The following is an 8,115-nucleotide window of genomic DNA, read 5'->3' as shown; positions in this document are numbered from 1 at the left end:
TAAGACGTTTTTATTTTTGCGAACAAAAATTTAAACTTCGAGACACGTTTCATAAAATCTCATATATGGAATGAACACAAATTTAAGATACTTTTTATCTAATATATGTTTCTGTTACATATCTACGGCAACCTCCATGGATTTCACGACAGAAATTATATACATGTATATGATTTCATCAGGGGGTTTAAGAGCCAATTTAAGGCAAAGCCTCAGAAGAGCGCAGCTACATGTAAAAATTTATAACATCTTCTATATTTTTCTACGAGATTAACAATAAAATATTAATACTATCGATAGTTAGAAAGAATTCAAAACAATCCAAATGGAATAGTTCAATATACTTCAATCTTGTTTTATCTATGCAGAGAAAACTTGGCAACATGCCATGCTATCAAAACTACGCGCGAATCTGTACCGTCATCTTTGGCGTCAGGTTTTGTGACGTCACTGCTGACGGTGCCGTGCGCTTGAGAACATACACAGTATATATTGGACAACTACATTTATTACACTGTTCTTGTATATGTGTAAATTAAAACTACTTACAGTAATTTTAAAGCGTATACTGATAACACATTTATTCTAGTACAGAAATTTCAAATCTCGTCGTGCTGATAACGAGAATTAAAACATGGCTGCCTACATGGAGGCGCGAGACTTTTCCCGCGGGACACAATTTTAAAGTCCAAGGGGTACTGGAGTGTATTGGAATCTATATATGCTCACACACGTGTTACGGTTAGTAGAGCTTCGCTCTACGCGGCCTTCGGCCGCGCAGAGAGCTGCGCTCTTATAAGTAGTAGGCCTAATGCCACGTTGTCAGAAAATTGATATCGATGGCCTAAATTGCAGGATTCACGGCATAAATTATATAACATTCACGTCTGTCTGTATCTAGATCTGTTACGCCGCTATATCCCAAGACTGGTAATTTTGCGGCGGGTGACGACATCGCTGATTCCCCTGGTGATGCAATCTTAATAAGTTTTATGAAATCATATCAGTGTTGGCCTCAATAATTTTTATGTGGATTCGAAACTAATGTGTTCAACGAAATCAACCCATTCCTAATGTTCAGAAATACAATCAATTCAATGGTCTCAATTTGATGAATGTTCTTTAACTGTTTTTCAAAATATTATCTGTTTCTTTAAATTATCTATACAAATACAGGTGTATCTGTTTCTGTTGACAATGCGGTGTTAATGGAGTTCCAGAAAATACTGGCTTAAAGAGTTTCAGGAAACATTTCATTCACATCATCGATGCTTTCCCGCATGACAGGTTTAACGAAATCATCTCATTTGTTAAGCATTTAAGGAGTTTTGGAAAAACCGCAGCTTATTGAGTTACAAGATAAATCTCATTCACGTCATAGAAGTTTTTCTGGTTGATATGGCTCAACAGGTTTAACGAAAACATACTCAGATCTGTTCCTCTTGGCGATGCGGATTGAAGGAGTCTTAGAAAAAAATATATATATAATATAATAAATATATGATTCAAACTACAGTGTACCGTTAAACATTGCTTTTGATGTACATGAAAGGATCAAATTACCTGTCTTCTGTTGCCTCCCGTTTTACAATGATATAGTCCAGAGGTGGATATAACGTCAATGATGTTTACCCCTGGAGTATCGAGGATGTGTTGGTTCGTGACTTTCTGTTTGAAGAGGTACAAATCCACTAAGGTACTTCAGACACTTCTGTGTCATTTCTGCTATATTTACCAAAGTTCTATTCTAATCTTATAAACCAACAGAACTACTGTACGTTAATTATCTGAGCACGGGAAACCATAGCTGACAAACATACAAGTAGGTCGTTGATATATTTTTAAATAAAGGTCATTGGGAAAAGAAAGGCTGTTCCCATTTGTTTTATAAAAAATAGAAGTAAAATGATGACGAGTTCTTAAACAAGAGCTGTTTGAGAAAAAGCAAATGTTACCTCTGACAACAATAAAAGTCACAAGAGCTGAATTATGCAAATACATGTTTCTCGTTGGCCTCTTGAAATTACTACAAAAATACTTGTTTTCTCCCTTAGATATTCCCCATTTTGATAACAATAAAAGATAAAGTATAATGGATAAAAGTCTTGAAATCGGAATTTTAATTTCTCACCCTTAGAATTTTTGTCTATATAAATAAAAAATAATATAAATATAGAGATAAATGTATGTCAGTAGTTAGATATAACAGCATTTCGCAGCTTACACCATAACCCGGTACTTTAAATGCCTATTGGGCCTCTTTTAAAATTATCAAAATCCAGTATTTTATTTCTTTAAATGATTGTCCGTGCCAACCACAAGACTTCTATATTAATGTAAAAATAACTATTACTTGTTACAGACAACAGCACGCCAAAACTTAAATCTGGCATTTGCAGCCAACTGGGACTCTTGAAACTCTCAAAATACTGTGTATCAGTTGTTATGGGTATTATTGAACTAAAACCTTAACCAGTGCCGACGTCAGGGTGGTTCCATAAGCCCACTCTCTTCGAAAGGATGAGACCTAAATGATTAAATAACGGTTAGTAGTTTTAATAAAGACTAACGTCTAACGTCTTTATTAAATAAAATATCCCTGGTTAAAAATGTCAATGCTTATATAAAAAATTCTTCAAGTTAAGGTGGAAAAAAGTGAATTGATAAATGACATTTGTTGCTGAATTTCGCTAGTCCTTTAGACTAAATTGAATCAAGGTCACGGATGAAGTATATAAACTGCGTTGATTGATTCATAATTGCGCCCTAATCTATTGTCGTTGAAAACTTTAAGATAGCCATGCTTCATTGAATCTAGGTTAAAAGCCCACTTTAAGAAAAATGATGTTAGTTGCTATGTGGATATTTTGTTACATTATCGGTTATGCTCCATGAAGCAAAATGAATATTTGTATGTGGTTACTATACAATGACACATTCGTGTTATATTTTTTACTTCTCATCCGACAATGAAGAAAGTATTCTAAATGGCAAATCTTGATATCAAGTAATGAAAATAAAGGGAAGTAACTCTGATCGATCAGGACGTAATATATGAAATTGCCTAACTAGTATAAAAATTCGCTTTTTAATTAACCAACTTATAGCATGTGATTAAAGAAAATTAATGCTCGCTTATCATTATTATTATATTATAAAAACAACAATACGGGAGTTTCGAGATCCCAAAACGACGTGGGTAAAGTACAATTTACCGTCGATTAGTCCCACCATTCGGTGATTATGACGTCATGAAACTCACGTCAAATGATGACGTCATAATCACCGGATGGTGGGACTAATCAACGGTAAAATGGACTTTACCCACGTCGTTTTGGGATCTCGAAACTCCCGTATTACTGTGCAAAAGAAATAAATTCGTGCAAGAATTTCTAGCCAAAAAATTTTAGTGATGATAAAAAAAACAAGCCCAAAATTGTTTTTAAAATACTATAACGAACCACTGAGGGCCACCGACATTACATCGTTACATAGTTCGTTATACACATATTACAGACATCTAACTACTACATTATAACCAAGAATTTGTTGTTTACACAAGCGTGTTCATTATACATATGTTTTGATTATATGATACTAGAGCTCATAGATTCAGTAATAGACAGTTAATTTGAGATCAGTGGTGTCATTTCGCAAAGTGAATTGCTACTGAAATATCGATACTAAGTGGTAACACAACGACACATTTTTATTGCGCTACCTTTTTATGGGGAACCATGCATACACTAGACCAAAAAATATGTCTGTTTAGGGTTACATTGGCAAAAAATAGGGTCGGGAGGATTTTTTTTAGTGTTTTTCACTCTAAAATAATGGCCGGAACCGGAGTCTGAGATCGAAATCCTGACTTTTAATTTATTTTTCGTAGCCATTTAAAACATAATTTAGACATGGATGTGGGTAAATAAATAATCATTTTATGTTTAAAATGTTTGATATTGTTGAATCTAATTACAAAATTTCATGACACATGTAAAATGCAACATTTTCACCGCTGGATGTTTTGCAACACTACGGTCAATAGGACGGAATCGTAGCTCTGACGACGACCATCTGTCAGAAATCTTCCGTCCGTCGTTCAGAGCTACGTCATCGCAGCTAGGGTAACCCTAAACAGACATTTTTTTGCCTTATGCAGTTTTACATCAAAAACATACTCATGTGATAGCGGATGCAATTCATTGGAAAATAAGCCTGAATTGAAATTTATACAAATGAATTGGTATAGTCTTGCTCAGTTTGATCTAACGATCAATCTGTAAATGGTCATGATCATTTATGAACTAACATAGTCTCACGGTGGATGGAATCAAGATTATCCGGAGAAAAACATCGACCAGCTTTACAATTCTAAGCAACTTTCGTATGTTAACCGTGAACCATGCTAATTACCATAACCATGACGTCGCATGATTGTCTCAGCAGAAAATATCGAGTTAGGGAGTTCCAAGAAATGTCTCATTTACAATGTCACGGTTTCCTCTTGCGAAGTGGGGCAGTGGCCCAGTGGTTAAGATGATTCTTGAATAAAATTATTTTTTGGGAAAAAAAGATGTCTCGACATATTACCGCAAGCCCTCCACCTCTGGGTCACGAGTTCGAATCCCATGTGAGGCAGTTGCCAGGTACTGGCCGTTTGTTTGTCTCCAGGTACTCCGACTTTCCTCCACCAACAAACCTGGCACGTCCTTACATGACCCTGGTTGTTAACAGGGCGTTAAACTAATAAAACCAAAGTTCAGAAAATACCGGCGAAAGAAGTTTAAAAAAAAATGCGTCACTCTCGTCATCTATGTTTCTGCTCGCGATGCGGGCAAAGCTAGTTCAACGAAATCACTTTAACTCTCACCATGTCTTTTTCTGATGATGATGTAGCCTTTGTTCAGTTTAAGAAAATATCGGCTGATCGAGTTCCAAAGAAATGTCTTATTCTCCAATAAATACAGTTTTAACAAGTTCAAGGAAATCATCTCATTTTCGGCATCTCTGCTTCTGTTGGCAATGTCGGTTAAAGGAATTTCGAACAATATCGGATTGTGGAGTTTCAAGAAATGTCTAACGCTCATCATCTGTGTTTTGCTGGCGGTACGGACATAGCTAATTCAACGAAATCTGCTAATGAATATCCCATTCACAACATCGCTGTTCCAATGTTCAACGAAATCATCTCATATTTAGCATATCTATTTCTGTTGGCAGATGCGGATTTTTACGGTGGCTGGGAGCGGACATGAAATAAATAGAATTATTGCGTTCGAACGAAATATTATTGCGTTCGAACGAAATAGCTATTGAGCTCATTGTTATACATGGATGATATGGCAGTAATAATGCCAACGTAGTGATATGGCCTACAACTTGTGAAACGGCACCTTATCTGAAAAAGAGGTTTCCTTATTTTTAACGATTTAAAGTCTTGTTTATTGTATTATACTTTATATATTCAATGAAATATATATAATTGTATTTATCTTGTACGTGCAACATAGTATCTTGTACATGTAAGAACAACTTAGTATATAAACTTGTACGTACAAGATACTAAGTTGTACGTACATGATACTACGTTGTACGTGCAAATGTACAAGATAATAATTTGTACATACAAGATACTGTAATAACTTGTACGTACTTGTAAGATATGAAGTTTTAGTACAAGATAATAACTTGTACGTAGAAGATACTAGGTTGTACGTACATGATACAACGATGTACGTACAAACGTACAAGATAATAGTTTGTGCATATGTATGTACAAACGTACATGATACTGTAATAATATATACTAATAAAATACTAAGTTATACGTACAAGATAATAAGTTGTACGGATATGATAAATCAAATTATATATTGGTCCTAATACGCTGCCATAAATAAAAGCAGTCTATGTGCTTTTATATTACTGTATTTATGACTTTAATACATCGGATTATTATCTTTCAATATTTCCATTTGAATGTGTGCAAATTGTGTTACAACGAACATTATTTTGTATCGATACTTAGTCAATAAATTTTGAAAAGTAAAACAATGAATTTCCATGACTTTTCCACAATTTCAATGCAAATCATTGAAGGCAAATACTGAAATAGAATACAAATCCAAATAATATATGCAATAAACTTTAAATTAATGGTTTCGAAGCAAAATATACTATATAAAATATACTTGATTAAGAAAGTTTACATAAAACCAGTTTAAATGACCAATTACAAAGAATATTGATATGAAATTGCAGACTGCGACATTTGAAATAGCCAAAGGTGAACCGTTGATATTTCGTTCGAACGCAACAATTATTTCGTTCGAACGCAATAATATTTCGTTCCCACGCAATAATATTTCGTTCGAACGCAATAATATTTCGTTCCCACGCAATAATATTTCGTTCCCACGCAATAATTTTATTTATTTCATGTCCTCTCCCAGCCACCGTAGATTTTAGGGAGTCTCAGAAAAAAATGCAGTCTTAATGGTGTTCCAGAAAGTTTTGCCTTCAGGAGTTTCAGGAAATATTTCATTCACAACATTCCTCTTTTGATGCGGGCTGAACAAATTCAATAAGATCTTTCAGCAACTCTACGATATTTTTGCTTTCTCAACCAGAATATTTCTCTTGGAAACGCTTTCCAGCAAATAATATCTTTTTGTTGGAAATTCCATTTTAACGAACTGTACGAAATCATCTTAATCTCAAAATTTGAAATTTCCTGTCGATGCTAGAGCTGACCGAGTTGCTCGAAAACATCACTTTTTCATCTTCTCTGTTTCTCCTGGTGATGTGGACTTCAACAGTTAGTTCCACAATGTATCTTATGTTCTAGAAGATACTGACTTAGAATTTTCAGGAAATATCTCAACCACAACATCGATATTTTTCTTGTTAATGCGACTTTTTGAGTTCCCCGATAGTACCTCCTTCCTAACCGCTATTTCCTCGTGGCTCAATGAGGTCTACAATATCATCTAAGTTTTAGTTCCTATGTGTTGCTCTTGGCGTGTTATGCTATGGTGAAGAATACTTGTTAAAATGTGACCTTTTCACAGAATATTAACATCTTGTCTGTGATTTCTTATACTACTTCGCTAGGTTGTCTCCTGATGGTAGCATTATCAAATTGTACGTGTCGAAGGAGGTTATAAATATGTGCGGATGCTGCAACCTAGTAGCCTCGTGACTTGATCATTTGGAATGTTTAGGGCCGTAAACTCCTTGCTATATACGGGATGCGGTCTTTTATATTCAAGAATTTTATGGTTTAGAAGTAGTTAAGCCGCCTCTGCTACTTTTGGGCGGTCACACTTATTCCTTATGGTCAGTAAATTTGAAAATGTTAAGAAAACACCATTAATTCAATGGTCACAATTTGATTTATATTCTTAAAAGGTGCTTCAAAACATTATATATTTCCTTAAATTAACTATACAAATATCTGTTTCTGTTGGCAATGCGGCGTCAATGGATATCTAGAAAATATTGGCTTAAAAAGTTCCAGGAAACATCTCATTCACATCATCGATGCTTTTCCGGTCGATGTGGCTCAACAGGTTTAATGAAATCATCATATTTTCAGCATCTCTGTTTCTCTTGGCGATTCGGATTGAAGGAGTCTTAGAAAATGCCGGTTTAAGGAGCTTCAAAAATATCGGGTTAGTTCCAAGAAATGTCCATTTACAACTTCATTGTTTCCTTTTACGATGCGGTTTTGATGGAGTTCAACAGAAATAATCGACTAATGGAGTTTCAAAACATGCCTCACAAAAACAGCCAGTTCAACGAAATAACTCCAGTCTCTGCATCTGTGTTTCTGTTGGCGATGTGGCCTTAATGGATTTCCAGATAATATTGGCTTATCGAGTTATAACGAAATGTCTTATTCACAACATGGTCATTTCTCCTGTAAATGCGGCCTAAACAAATTCAAAGAAATCATCTCATTTTCAGCATCTCTGTTTTCTCTTGTTTATGCGGATTTAAGAAGTTTCAGAAAATGTCGAACTATCATCATCTGTATTTCTGCTGGCGATACGGGCATAGCTAATGCAACGAAATCATCAATCTCTCAACTTTTCTGTTTCAACTTTTGATTCG

Source organism: Argopecten irradians, chromosome 5 (assembly GCF_041381155.1).
Source record: "Argopecten irradians isolate NY chromosome 5, Ai_NY, whole genome shotgun sequence".
Lineage (NCBI taxonomy): Eukaryota > Metazoa > Mollusca > Bivalvia > Pectinida > Pectinidae > Argopecten > Argopecten irradians.
Note: the sequence above shows the minus strand (reverse complement) of the source record.